The 14,329-nt window shown below is 37.9% G+C and overlaps 1 protein-coding gene and 1 long non-coding RNA gene across 2 annotated transcripts in view; both read right to left on the bottom strand.

Moving 5' to 3' along the window:
• The window catches only part of LOC144301748 (uncharacterized), a 355,630-nt gene that overhangs the window by 297,610 nt on the left and 43,691 nt on the right, over positions 1–14,329 (bottom strand). The window lies entirely within an intron of this gene.
• On the bottom strand, positions 1,659–2,954 carry LOC144301593 (uncharacterized). Its single transcript, XR_013368356.1, has 3 exons — positions 2,797–2,954; positions 2,342–2,399; positions 1,659–2,192 (listed from the first exon to the last, which is right to left on the bottom strand). It is a non-coding gene; the product is annotated as an uncharacterized LOC144301593 (long non-coding RNA).

Raw genomic sequence — 14,329 nt, 5'->3', positions numbered from 1 at the left:
TATATGCCCTCATTGGCATATTTTATATTATCAGTACTAAATGGCTCAGATAGAATCAAAAAATTAAATTTGGATTGATGACCTATGACAACAGTTCCACTGAATGCCCAGAGACAATTTATGTGACACTACTCTCTCTAGATCCTCCCTTGACTCACTTTATTCTTTCCTTCTTGACTTCTATGACCATGTTCATTCCTTTGCATTTGAGTCCTGCCATTGATACATTGTAGGCATTGTAGGCTAAACTCAATGATGAAACAGAGTTAAAATAGGTAAACTTTGGGACAGCCTGGGTGGCTCAGCAGTTTAGTGCTGCCTTCAGCCTGGAGACCTGGGATCCAGTCCCACGTCGGGCTCCCTGCATGGAGCCTGCTTCTCCCTCTGCCTGTGTCTCTGCCTCTCTCTCTCTCTCTCTCTCTCTCTCTCTCTGTGTCTCTAATGAATTAGTAAATAAAATCTTATAAATATATAAATAAATAAAAGGTAAACTTTCCTGCAAAGTTGTGAACTTGAACTACCAGTAAATCAGGGGTCAAAGGAATTACACACCAGCCCAAGTTCTTCAAATAGGTATTCCTGTGATTATTCACATTTGCTAATTCATTAGACAGCTTCTTAAGTGATCTGAACCTTGATTTTCCATCTGTGAAGTGGAACCAAGAATCCATTTTCTGTCCACCCTATAAAGCCATGGGATTAAATGAGAACATATACATGAAAGCTCTTTACAAACTGTAAAGTACCATAAAATATCCCTGAATTTATCTTTATGGTCAGGAATTATGAACTCATACCTACAATAAAAATGAAATCACAGCACAAAGTGATTATTTGGGAATGTAAGATGAAAGCTAAAAACCATCTGTAGGAACTAAATCAAAATTATGATAACATCAGCAATAAGAGTGTTTAATGTGAGCCTATTTACAACACTGCTGAAGTCTGATAGAGGCAGTGGCATTTGAATTGTGTGTAATTGTCAATATATTGTTGATTTAATACCCAAAGTTTGTTTGCCTAGCAAATATCACAAATGCTAAGCTAATTTTGAAAAACTGTAATACCACCTTCTTGTGACCCCCAGTTTCTGCCCTATGCTTCAAGTTTCATTTTCTGTTCATTACGTATTGCCCTCAAGGTTATAAGGAAAGGAATAAAAAGGATGAGTCAATAATGAATATTCTTGCCAGAAAAATAAACACTGAATTGGGACTGTTGTTAATAAGAGTATTACATGCAGAAACAAATAATTTTTCTTCCCTACTTGGCATTTAAAAGTCCTCAGCACTCAGGTTTTTAGTTTTCTTTGTTAAAGCACATCGAGAACCTGGAAAAACAAATCAGAGAACATCAACCAAATTAAAAAGTTTAATTAATACAGAAGGATTGAGAGAATGGGGCAGTCTTAGATATGAGAAAAAACAAAACAACTCACATGGTAAGAGGTCAAGGGAAGATAGATAGTAAATTTAGAACCATTTTACATAGCAAGCAAAGGATAAAATGAGATTAAAGTTCTTAGTGGTAGAACCTATTGTTACAAAGAAAATATACAAGGACATGTCAATTATCTAGTTTCGTTTGAATGTGGGAAAAAAAATCCATTTTTAAGAATTAGCTTGAGGATTCTAATTGTAAGCATTCACAACGCCGATTTGTTTGATATACCCAAGTCACTTTCATTCTTTCTTTTTCCATGAATGGCAGAAATAAAGATGCAAATAACCTGGACACCATCCCTCAGTGCTAATAAAATGCTAGAGTGTAAACAGGACAAAATAAAGATAGACATTACAGAATAAATAATTTGTATTTTATTGCTAATTTATTCAAAATCTCATGGAAATGTGACCCCTATGGTATTGTAAGCAGTAACACCCAAAACCATGACTGCTGGGAGACTATTTAAAGATGTTCCATCAGGAATATCATGACTTCCATGTTTTTGCACAGTGGGCAATTTATTTTCATTTTGGATTCCAGGCAGGAAGTGTTTACTCCTGCCAAAGAGAATGTAAAATTTCCCCCACTCCTGTTGCCACTGAGGTTGCTGCTACCACAGAGAAAACAGAGTTAGTTGCCAAAGAGAGAACATAGATCCAAATGGAAGACTGAGACTTGAGAGAAGAGTCACAGCATCATATGGCCACAGAGAATATTTGGTGAGATACTGGACAAAACTGGGTCTTCTAAAAAAAAAAAAAAAAATTGGTTGAGAAAGTTTCCGTACATTATGTACTCATTAAATACATATTCATAAAATAAAAGGTAATGATAAAAAAGTAAGTAACAGACATTGCACTGTAGATCACACAGGACGAGAGATAATACAACTTACACAGAAAAAGAATCCCGATCTGGGCAGATGAATGTCTTCAGATGACATATGATTATTCCTAGTCCCTCAAAGAGAAAACTTGATAAGATGTGGCAGATATTTCTCATTTTAAAAAAATGCTTCTAATATATAAAAATAGAAAAGACAATTTCCTAAACATCATAAGGAGCATTTATTAGAAACCAACAGAAAAAGGGGGCCTGGCTGGCTCAGACAGTAGAGCACGAGACTGTTAATCTCAGGGTTTGAGTTCAAGCCCCATGTTGGGTGTAGAGATTACTTTAAAAAAAAAAAAAGTATATAAAAGAAACCAAGAGAAAATATTAGAAAGGTGACATACTAAAAGGATCTGCAATGAAGCCAAGAGCAATACAAATAAATATAACAGAGGGTTACTAATAGTTTGGAGAGCTTAGCTCATGCAACATGTTTCAGAAAAGAGCTTGTTGGGGTACCTGGGTGGCTCTGTCAGTTGAGCATCTGGCTCTTTATTTTGGCTAGAGTCATTATTTTGGGGTCTTGGGATGCAGCCCCTGTTGGGTTCCTCTTGGTGGGGATTCTGTTTAAGGATTCTCTCTCTCCCTCTCCTTCTCCCCCTTCCCCACTGCTCATTAGCTCTCCATCTAAAATAAATAAATAAATCTTTTTTAAAAAAGAATTTGTTAACTGATTAAATTTTGTAAAAGAAGAAAAAAACTTATTTGCAGATGATGTAATTTTATGTCTAGGAAATCCAAAATAAATAAATAAATAAATAAATAAATAAATAAATATTTATATTTATTTAAATAAATATTTATGAATAAATAAATAAATATTTATTTATTTATTTATTAGTATTAGTATTAATAGAAATAGGATGTCATGTCTGAGAAAGTAAAGGTTGGAGCCTATAAGTTCTTATGTTTGATTACATGGTGGTAGCAAAGTATAGAAATTATTGAAGTCCAACATTTTAACTTGAATTTTGTTCTATTTCCCTTTATCTCTAATACAAAGACATTACTGCAGGCCACCAACTTCTCTGGTCTGGGTTACTGTAACAACTACATTCTTTCCTCTCCAATCAATGATCCTCACAGCTATTGGAGTGATTTTTTTTTAAGTTGAGATATAACTGTCATATACCATTATATTAGATTCAGGTATACAACATAATGATTAGTATTTATATATTTAAAAATGATCACTACCACAAGTTTAGTTTAAACATCCATCACCACAAAGAGTTAAATATTTTTTCTTGCAATGAGATCTTTTAAGATCTACTATCTTAGCAACTTTCAAATTCACAATATATTATTATTAACTATTCAAATTTACGATATATTATTATTAACTATAGCCACCAAGCTGTACATTATATCCCCAGGACTTATTTATTTTATAACTTTTTACCACCTTCACACATTTCACCCACCCCAACAGCCACAAATCTGTTTTCAGTACCTGTAAGTTTGGATTTGTGGGGTTTTTAGATTCCACATGAGACTATCTAGTATTTGTCTTTCTCTGACTTATTTCACTTAGCATAATACCATCTAGATCCATCCATGTTGTCATAAGTGGCAAGATTTCATTCTTTTTTATGGATGAATAATATTCCATTGTATATGTATGTCACATTTTCTTTATCCATCACCCATAAATTGACATTTAAGTTGCTCTGTGTCTTGGCTATTGCAAATAATGCTGTAGTAGATATGGGGGTGCATATAAACCTTTGAATTAGCTGCTTTCATTTCCTTCAGATAAATACCCACAGAACAGTACCTAAAGAACACAGAGAAAGAAACATGCTTTCCCAGATAAGAAGACTTAACTCCATCCAGTTATAAAGGATTTATAGTATTAGGTAAATGCAATGATATTCTAAACAGAAGCTTGACTGTTTTTTTTTTCTTTTTAAAATCTGACAAGTGGATACAAAAACTAAGAAATTTTTGAAAAAATAATGAGATGTGGCTCACCAGATAACTGTAAATCTTATATAGGAATGCCTGGGTGGCTCAGTGGTTGAACATCTGCCTTCAGCTCAGGGGATGATCCTGGATCCAGGATCAAGTCTCACATCGAGCTCCCTGCGAAGAGCCTGCTTATCCCTCTGCCTACGTCTCTGCCTCTCTCTGTCTCTCATGAATAAATAGATAAAATCTTAAAAATAAATTAATAAATAAATCTTATACAGGTATAAGAATAGAGAAATTGGTCACTGGACTAGCATAGAGTTCAGAAACAATGCCAGCATATATTAGAATCCATATCGGACAAATTCAGGATTTCACATCAATAAGGAAAGGAAGTTTTATTCAATAACTGGTATTGAGACAATTAGTTGTCATATGAAAAAGAATAATTGAATACTGATATTATGCTTATACTGCAATAAATGTCCAATCATCTAAGACATGAATGTGAAAGCAACAAACCTGTAGTCAAATTAGAAAGATATACAGAAGAAAATTTTTACAATGGAGGCAATACAATTCAAAATAAGTCAGATACCATTCTTCATGTATCAGCTTTGCAAAATTAAAAAAAAATTAAGTTGATTTAAAAATGGAGAAACAAAAACTCTCCTATATTCATTAAAAATATGCATACTCTATGACCCAGCAATCATACTTCTAAGAATCTACTCTTTGAAAGTAACGAAAAGAATAGCCAGTCAAAATTTTGTTTACAATAGCAAAATGCTGAAAACAACTTTAAAAATCCATAAGAGGGTAATTAAACAATCATAATACATCTATACAATGGAATACTGTGCAGTCATTAAAAATAATGAGGTGGATAACCTGGAAATATGTACTGAATATATCGTTAAGTGCTAAAAGCAATCTTTCAAATATTATGCATACTATGGTTCTATTGACAGGATTAATTGGTTACTAAGGAGAGCATAGAAATTGGCTGACTCTGCAACCTTCCACCCCTATGTATCAAGCCCCTGACATTACAGTAGGGTTTGCCTCCAGGAATGAACTGTGTTTGGATCAAAGAGACATGATGCAACCCAAATAGGTGGTGACACCATTGAAGATTAGGCAGATGTTAGGACCAGAAGACCAGTTGCTGGGACATTATTCCCATCTCTTCACTTTAGTTGAAGACAGGTGAAGTTATAAGTCCTCGGAAGATGATTCCCCTCTTCCTCGAGGCTGGCTACTAACAGTTGGGATTCTCAACTATCTAGATGAGTTTTGATGAAAACCAACATCATGAGGGAAAAAAATGAAGAAGGAATTGATAGAAGTAAAAATAACTACTTATGCAATCAGAAAAGATATCTAAAACGAAATTTAATTGTCCTTAAAGTGATGCACACATGTATTTTATCTAGGAAGCAGAGATAGGAAATTATGAAAAAGAAGTAATATATATTTGTTTAAATTAAACAACAAACTTGACATGCAGACTGAATAGCCATAGCCACAGTGCAAATCAGTGAGTTGGAAGAGAAAATGGAAGAATTTTCTCAGAACACATCACAAATTCATAAAGTTTAAAAATAGAAAAGAATCATCATTTAGAGACAGAGGGGAAATTCCCAAGAGGGCAGCATTCATCTGGTATGGTTTCCATAAGACAAGGCTAGAGAAAATAAAAAGGAAACCATTGAATAAAAATCTGAAAGGATATGGTCACAAAATAATTTACAGTGATTACAGTGAAGTAGAGTTGAAGGGCGATGGAAGAAGGTAAAGGAATTTTTTAAATAATTATAAGTGCTGAGTGATTTAAAAATTTTGTGTTGTAAAAAAAGCTGTAAGTATAGAAAGTGTGGGCTCAGTTGTTAGAAAAATATTTTTATTATAATATTTTAAAGAATATCTATAATTATTTTTTTAGATAGCTACCCAGATCAGATAGACTTTTGCTAGCTCTGAAAATCACTATTCTATTGTCCAAAGAAAGCAAAAACCAAGGAAGCAGAATGCCTTACAAAATTTGTTTTGTTTTGTTTTGTAAAATTCTATCTTTTTTTAAAAGATTTTATTTATTTATTCATGGATGACACAGAGAGAGGCAGAGACACAGACAGAGGGAGAAATAGGCTCTGTGCAGGGAGCCTGATGTGAGACTCGATCCCAGGACCCCAGGATCATGCCCTGAGCCAAAGGCAGATGTTCAACCACTGAGCAACCTGCGTCCCTGTAAAATTCTATCTTAATGAGACTTACTCTTATATACTATCAGCTAAATAAATTCATCACCATAATTCTACCTCTACTGATTTTAGTAAACAGGTGACAATTTTAACACAAAGAATTTGCTTTCCTCTGCTATAATCATTCTCATGCCTTCTATTTAGTTTGGTGATAGTCTCAACTAGATATAATGTAAGAGGCCAAGTCATCATAACAAGAAGTGGAATCTTACAAAATTATCTGGATGATTCTGAGAGACCTTCTACTTATCATCTTGAGCATTTATTCTACATGATTGATTTGTTAATATTCTATAACAATTTCCTAGTTCTTTTCAATTCCTATAGCTGTAGTCTTATCTTAAATGAAGAATGAGAATCCCATCATCTTTTTAGATAACTACAAGTCACATCCAGACAAAGAAATAGTGAAGAGGGCTTCCCCTTCAATCCAATGAGAGGATGAAGACTTTTATGGTGTATTTGTTGAAAGTGGCACAGGGTAGGCTCCATAGAATTTCACCTATCACTTTCACCACAATCATCAGTCTTTGCTTCAAAATTGTAATTTGGGATCCACAAATCAAATGTAAACATTCTCACTTCATGCCAAAGTATAAGAATACCACTGTTGCCCATATCTATTTACTGAGTGGAAAAAAGAAAACCTACTTGAGAATGGCAGCCAAGATGGAATTGGTGCCAGGATGTAGGGGCCAGAGCAGATGGAGGCAACAGAATCACCAAAAGCAGTGTTGACAAGGGAAGTGAGTGAGCACAAAAGACAATGTCCTTTAAAATTTGTGTCTAGTGATAGACTAAAATTCAGTCTATCCATCACGTAAATATTAGAAGAGGCCTGGCTCACAGCTGAAAAGTTACAAGTTCAAATGAATTGTAATGTTTGCAATTTTTGAAATTCTTTTATGAAATGGCAAATAATGAGAACCAATAATCATGAAAATGCTGGCCATGGAAGAATCCAAGGTAAGGAATGAATATTTCAAATTTTTTCAAAAACAGTTTCTTAGCACTGGCAGTTCCTTAGCAGCTTCGAGAAAGAAATGCCCATGCTAACGTATGCAGGAGGAACAACTCTCCCTAAACTTTCCACACAGTTGCTTCAGGTCTCTGCTCTCCTCTTGCCATGAAGACTTGATCCCCCAAGTGACATTCATTTACCAATACCACAAAAACTAAAAAAAAAAAAAAAAAAAAAAAAAAGGGTAAATAATGTCAATCCTAAAGTGATGTGAACTATGACAGGAATTTGTGTGTGTGTGTGTTTTCTTAAAACAACTCAAAGCCTCATTTCCTTCATTGTCAGGTTTTAAAGACTTAGTCCATTTAGGGAGAAATCCATCTGCCCTGCTGTTCCACTGCAGGCAATGGAACACTGTAAAGCTCTATTATCTTGAAAGCACTTCTTTGGTAATTCCCAAGACCTCATTTCTCAATCCAGCAGTGTTGTTGAACAACTACATGTGTTCTTCAGAATCAGAATTACTGTTCACAGGAAATGTGGCTCCCCCTGTCTCTTTTAAGTCTTTTTCTGTGTACTTTGAGACAGAATATTTGAAACACAGCCCATGTAAAATGTCACATATCTCAGAGAAATCCTTTAATTATCTGAAGGTAGTTGTAAAAAAGAGACAGTCTTGATCTTCTTAAACATCTTTGTGCCATTTCTCATCCAGATGTTGGATGTTGTCCTTACTACCCATTAGAAGTGCAGAGATTTTTTTCTCCTGCTATCATGTCAAAGATGGATTTTATATTAACTATTTGCACTCTACTATGAATGGCTTTAATTGTTACAATTATTCCTGGAAATTTGCATTTTAATCTTTGTTACTAAAGATTAAAAAAACATTTTGTTCCTCATGAAGTTTAGGTATCTTACAAAACTTGGCAATTATGAATTTTCATCATATTCCATGATTTTTTCTCTTGATCTTTTATCATTCTCTTTTACAAGAACCTAATATTTCAGTAATAAAAATCCATTTACTGGAGGAGGGGCAAGATGGCAGAAGAGTAGGGTCCCCAAGTCACCTGTCCCCACCAAAGTACCTAGAAAACCTTCAAATCATACTGAAAATCTATGAATTCGGCCTGAGATTTAAAGAGAGACCAGCTGGAATGCTACAGTGAGAGGAGTTTGCGCTTGTATCAAGGTAGGAAGACGGGGAAAAAGAAATAAAGACACAAAGGCCTCCAAGGGGGAGGGGCCCGCGAGGAGCCGGGCTGAGGCCGGGGCGAGTGTCCCCAGGATAGGAGAGCCCCGTCCCGGAGGAGCAGGAGCTGCACCGACCTTCCCGGGGGAAAGGGGCTCGCGGGGAGGTGGAGCAGGACCCAGGAGGTTGGGGATGCCCTCGGGCTCCGGGGACACTAACAGGCACCTGCGCCCCGGGAGAGTGCGCCGAGCTCCCTAAGGGCTGCAGCGCGCACGGGGGACCCGGGGCAGCTCGGGGGGCTCGGGGGCGGCTCCGCGGAGGGGGCTGCGGGGCGGGAGGGCGAATCCAACAGCGCAGGCCCCGGAGCACAGGGCGCCGGGACACAGCCCAGGATCCGGCCTCCCCCGGGACAGGCAGAGGCCGGGAGGGCCCAGGACAGCGAGGACGCTCCTGCCCCAGCTGAGCAGATCAGCGGCCCCGCCTGGAGCCTCCAGGCCCTGCAGACGGAGAGCTCCGGAGCTACTGCGGGGCTGAATCCAGGGCTGCAGAGCTGGCCCCGCCACTGCGGTGGTTCCTCCTGGGGCCTCACGGGGTAAACAACCCCCACTGAGCCCTGCACCAGGCAGGGGCAGAGCAGCTCCCCCAAGTGCTCACACCTGAGAATCAGCACAACAGGTGAGTCCCCCAGAAGACCAGCTAGACGGACAAGTTCCAGGGGAAGTCAAGGGACTTAAAGGATACAGAACCAGAAGATACTCCCCCGTGTTTTTTTTGTTTGTTTGTTTTTTGTTTTTTGTTTTGTTTTGTTTTTTGTTTTTTGTTTTGCTTTTTGATTTGTTTCCTTCCCCTATCCCTTTTTTTCCTTTCTTTCTTTTTCTTTCTCCTTTTCTTCTTTTTTTCTTCCTTTTTTCTTTTTTCTTTTTCCTCGTTTCTTTCCTTCTTTCTCTCCTCTCTTTTTCTCCTTTTCCCAATACAACTTGCTTTTGGTCACTCTGCACTGAGCAAAATGACTAGAAGGAAAACCTCACCCCAAAAGAAAGAATCAGAAACAGTCCTCTCTCCCACAGAGTTACAAAATCTGGATTACAATTCAATGTCAGAAAGCCAATTCAGAAGCACTATAATACAGCTACTGGTGGCTCTAGAAAAAAGCATAAAGGACTCAAGAGACTTCATGACTTCAGAATTTAGAGCTAATCAGGCAGAAATTAAAAATCAATTGAATGAGATGCAATCCAAGCTAGAAGTCCTAACGACGAGGGTTAACAAGGTGGAAGAACGAGTGAGTGACATAGAAGACAAGTTGATGGCAAAGAGGGAAACTGAGGAAAAAAGAGACAATTAAAAGACAATGAAGATAGATTAAGGGAAATAAACGACAGCCTGAGGAAGAAAAACCTACGTTTCATTGGGGTTCCCGAGGGTGCCAAAAGGGCCAGAGGGCCAGAATATGTATTTGAACAAATCCGAGCTGAAAACTTTCCTAATCTGGGAAGGGAAACAGGCATTCAGATCCAGGAAATAGAGAGATCCCCCCCTAAAATCAATAAAAACCGTTCAACACCTCGACATTTAATAGTTAAACTTGCAAATTCCAAAGATAAAGAGAAGATCCTTAAAGCAGCAAGAGACAAGAAATCCCTGACTTTTATGGGGAGGAGTATTAGGGTAACAGCAGACCTCTCCACAGAGACCTGGCAGGCCAGAAAGGGCTGGCAGGATATATTCAGGGTCCTAAATGAGAAGAACATGCAACCAAGAATACTTTATCCAGCAAGGCTCTCATTCAAAATGGAAGGAGAGATAAAGAGCTTCCAAGACAGGCAGGAACTGAAAGAATATGTGACCTCCAAACAAGCTCTGCAAGAAATTTTAAGGGGGACTCTTAAAATTCCCCTTTAAGAAGAAGTTCAGTGGAACATTCCACAAAAACAAGGACTGAATAGATACCATGATGACACCAAACTCATATCGCTCAATAGTAACTCTGAATGTGAACAGGCTTAATGACCCCATCAAAAGGCGCAGGGTTTCAGACTGGATAAAAAGCAGGACCCATCTATTTGCTGTCTACAAGAGACTCATTTTAGACAGAAGGACACCTACAGCCTGAAAATAAAAGGTTGGAGAACCATTTACCATTCGAATGGTCCTCAAAAGAAAGCAGGGGTAGCCATCCTTATATCAGATAAACTAAAATTTACCCCGAAGACTGTAGTGAGAGATGAAAAGGGACACTATCTCATACTTAAAGGATCTATCCAACAAGAGGACTTAACAATCCTCAATATATATGCCCCGAATGTGGGAGCTGCCAAATATATAAATCAATTAATAACGAAAGTGAAGAAATACTTAGATAATAATACACTTATACTTGGTGACTTCAATCTAGCTCTTTCTACCCCCAATAGGTCTTCTAAGCACAACATCTCCAAAGAAACGAGAGCTTTAAATGATACACTGGACCAGATGGATTTCACAGATATCTATAGAACTTTACATCCAAACTCAACTGAATACACATTCTTCTCAAGTGCACATGGAACTTTCTCCAGAATAGACCACATACTGGGTCACAAATCGGGTCTGAACCGATAACAAAAGATTGGGATCGTCCCCTGCATATTCTCAGATATAATGCCTTGAAATTAGAACTAAATCACAACAAGAAGTTTGGAAGGACCTCAAACACGTGGAGGTTAAGGACCAACCTGCTAAAAGATGAAAGGGTCAACCAGGAAATTAAGGAAGAATTAAAAAGATTCATGGAAACTAATAAGAATGAAGATACAACCGTTCAAAATCTTTGGGATGCAGCAAAAGCATTCCTAAGGGGGAAATACATCACAATACAAGCATCCATCTAAAAACTGGAAAGAACTCAAATACAAAAGCTAACCTTACACATAAAGGAGCTAGAGAAAAAACAGCAAATAGATCCTACACCCAAGAGAAGAAGGGAGTTAATAAAGATTCGAGCAGAACTCAACGAAATCGAGACCAGAAGCACTGTGGAACAGATCAACAGAACCAGGAGTTGGTTCTTTGAAAGAATTAATAAGATAGATAAACCATTAGCCAGCCTTATTAAAAAGAAGAGAGAGAAGACTCAAATTAATAAAATCATGAATGAGAAAGGAGAGATCACTACCAACACCAAGGAAATACAAACGATTTTAAAAACATATCATGAACAGCTATACGCCAATAAATTAGGCAATCTAGAAGAAATGGACGCATTCCTGGAAAGGCACAAACTACCAAAACTGGAACAGGAAGAAATAGAAAACCTGAACAGGCCAATAACCAGGGAGGAAATTGAAGCAGTCATCAAAAACCTCCCAAGACACAAAAGTCCAGGGCCAGATGGCTTCCCAGGGGAATTCTATCGAACGTTTAAGAAGAAACCATACCTATTCTCCTAAAGCTGTTTGGAAAGATAGAAAGAGATGGAGTACTTCCAAATTCGTTCTATGAGGCCAGCATCACCTTAATTCCAAAACCAGACAAAGACCCCACCAAAAAGGAGAATTACAGACCAATATCCCTGATGAACATGGATGCAAAAATTCTCACCAAGATACTGGCCAATAGGACCCAACAGTACATTAAGAAAATTATTCACCATGACCAAGTAGGATTTATCCCTGGGACACAAGGCTGGTTCAACACCCGTAAAACAATCAATGTGATTCATCATATCAGCAAGAGAAAAACCAAGAACCATATGATCCTCTCAATAGATGCAGAGAAAGCATTTGACAAAATACAGCATCCATTCCTGATCAAAACTCTTCAGAGTGTAGGGATAGAGGGAACATTCCTCAACATCTTAAAAGCCATCTACGAAAAGCCCACAGCAAATATCATTCTCAATGGGGAAGCACTGGGAGCCTTTCCCCTAAGATCAGGAACAAGACAGGGATTTCCACTCTCACCACTCCTATTCAACATAGTATTGGAAGTCCTAGCCTCAGCAATCAGACAACAAAAAGACATTAAAGGCATTCAAATTGGCAAAGAAGAAGTCAAACTCTCCCTCTTCGCCGATGACATGATGCTCTACATAGAAAATCCAAAAGCCTCCACCCCAAGATTGCTAGGACTCATACAGCAATTTGGTAGCGTGGCAGGATACACAATCAATGCCCAGAAATCAGTGGCATTTCTATACACTAACAATGAGACTGAAGAAAGAGAAATTAAGGAGTCAATCCCATTTACAATTGCACCCAAAAGCATAAGATACCTAGGAATAAACCTAACCAAAGAGGTAAAGGATCTATACCCTAAAAACTATAGAACACTTCTGAAAGAAATTGAGGAAGACACAAAGAGATGGAAAAATATTGCATGCTCATGGATTGGCAGAATTAATATTGTGAAAATGTCAATGTTACCCAGGGCAATATACACGTTTAATGCAATCCCTATCAAAATACCATGGACTTTCTTCAGAGAGTTAGAACAAATTATTTTAAGATTTGTGTGGAATCAGAAAAGACCCCGAATAGCCAGGAGAATTTTAAAAAAGAAAACCATATCTGGGGGCATCACAATGCCAGATTTCAGGTTGTACTACAAAGCTGTGGTCATCAAGACAGTGTGGTACTGGCACAAAAACAGACACATAGATCAATGGAACAGAATAGAGAATCCAGAAGTGGACCCTCAACGTTATGGTCAACTAATATTCGATAAAGGAGGAAAGACTATCCATTGGAAGAAAGAAAGTCTCTTCAATAGATGGTGCTGGGAAAATTGGACATCCACATGCAGAAGAATGAAACTAGACCACTCTCTTTCACCATACACAAAGATAAACTCAAAATAGATGAAAGATCTAAATGTGAGACAAGATTCCATAAAAATCCTAGAGGAGAACACAGGCAACACCCTTTTTGAACTCGGCCACAGTAACTTCTTACAAGATACATCCACGAAGGCAAAAGAAACAAAAGCAAAAATGAACTATTGGGACTTCATCAAGATAAGAAGCTTTTGCACAGCAAAGGATACAGTCAACAAAACTCAAAGACAACCTACAGAATGGGAGAAGATATTTTCAAATGACGTATCAGATAAAGGGCTAGTTTCCAAGATCTATAAAGAACTTCTTAAACTCAACACCAAAGAAACAAACAATCCAATCATGGAATGGGCAAAAGACATGAAGAGAAATCTCACAGAGGAAGACATAGACATGGCCAACATGCACATGAGAAAATGCTCTGCATCACTTGCCATCAGGGAAATACAAATCAAAACCACAATGAGATACCACCTCACACCAGTGAGAATGGGGCAAATTAACAAGGCAGGAAACCACAAATGTTGGAGAGGATGCGGAGAAAAGGGAACTCTCTTACACTGTTGGTGGGAATGTGAACTGGTGCAGCCACTCTGGAAAACTGTGTGGAGGTTCCTCAAAGAGTTAAAAATAGACCTGCCCTACGACCCAGCAATTGCACTGTTGGGGATTTACCCCAAAGGTACAGATGCAATGAAATGCCGGGACACCTGCACCCCGATGTTTATAGCAGCAATGGCCACAATAGCCAAACTGGGGAAGGAGCCTGTGTGTCCATTGAAAGATGAGTGGGTAAAGAAGATGTGGTTTATGTATACAATGGAATATTACTCAGCCATTAGAAAAGA

Source organism: Canis aureus, chromosome 30 (genome assembly GCF_053574225.1).
Source record: "Canis aureus isolate CA01 chromosome 30, VMU_Caureus_v.1.0, whole genome shotgun sequence".
Taxonomy (NCBI): Eukaryota; Metazoa; Chordata; class Mammalia; order Carnivora; family Canidae; genus Canis; species Canis aureus.
This window is presented reverse-complemented; position numbering and strand designations above follow the sequence as displayed.